This window comes from Prinia subflava, chromosome W (genome assembly GCF_021018805.1).
Source record: "Prinia subflava isolate CZ2003 ecotype Zambia chromosome W, Cam_Psub_1.2, whole genome shotgun sequence".
Taxonomy (NCBI): Eukaryota; Metazoa; Chordata; class Aves; order Passeriformes; family Cisticolidae; genus Prinia; species Prinia subflava.
In genome coordinates, this window is record NC_086282.1 from 2,376,609 (window position 1) to 2,377,916 (window position 1,308).

Below are 1,308 nucleotides of genomic sequence, written 5' to 3' on the forward strand. Positions count from 1 at the left end.
CCAAGACTGGCCACAGTGAAGGTGCAGAGGGTCCTGCCCTGGGCTCTGGCAGCATTTCTACAGCCTCTGAAGAAATCCTCCTCAAACATGCACAGTCCCTACAGTGGGAATAATTCAGGCACGTGGCCAAAACCTCGCAGATGTGAAAGGTCAGCACAGCCCCCTTGCTGACTCTCAATACCCTGCTCCAGGGCATGGAAGGAGGATGGGGACTCTCATCATGACCCCTCGGACACACTCTGCTTTCCACTGTCCTGGTGTGGGTGCAAAGGGGATGGCGTCCACAGGAGGAGGAACAAGCCTGGATGCTTGCCAATGGGCTGTCTCTAGCTGGCATGGTGCAGGTACCTGTGCTGGATCCCATCCTACCTGGCAGAGCCTCAGGCATATCCTTGTCAGAGGCTGCTGTAAGGCTCATTGGTGAACCGCAGCCTGTGGTCACCTCTTGTCCCAGAGGAGTCTCAACTGCCTGGCACTGTCCTGGGCATCGCTTCTCCATGTCCCATCCCTGCCCACGCAGGGGCTGAGCGGAGCCTCCTCCTGCCCGCTGCGCTGGGGAGAGGAGCCATCGGCCGAGGCATTCGGGGCAGCCCAGACCACCAACTTCTGGTTGTCCCCTCAGCACCCCAAGACCTGAGAAAGCTGCCGATTTTAGGAGCTCTCTAAACACAGAGTGTAGTTTAGAAAGGAGACATTGTTTATTCTGCGTGGGATGCAAGGTGGAGGTTTGACAAATCAAACACACCATGGGGTAAAAAGTTACATATTTTATACAGTAAAATTTACATGAGCCCGCCTGTCTAATGCATATTTATTTGTCACGTACTCTTACGCAATGCTTGAAATACAAAGTTCTTCCTTACGCAACTTTCATTGTAGAAAATACCAGACGACATCAGTTACGTTTACAAAAGGTGTCAAGATTCAGCCTGGGGACAGATAATTCAGCTTGAAGACATCAGAACGGGCAGGAGGTGTCACCTGCCTTTTGCCCGGGCACAGTTGGTGCAGCGAACCCCGTCCCTGCGGCTCTGCCCGCCCGCACAGCGGCCCCACTCGGGCATCCCCATTTCCGTCGCTGCGCTGCGCTCCGGCCGGGAGTCCCGGGCCGGGGAGCAGGGATCGGAAGTCCCGGGCCGGGGAGCAGGGATCGGAAGTCCCGGGCCGGGCGCTCAGCAGGGCTCCAGGCGGGGGCGCTCACGGGCAGGGGCTGTGCCGAGGCCCCCCCCGCCCCCCCCGTGCCATTGGTCCCGTCCCGCCGTGGTACGTCCCGGCCGGGTCGCCCCCACTCCCGGCGCTGGAGGCGGT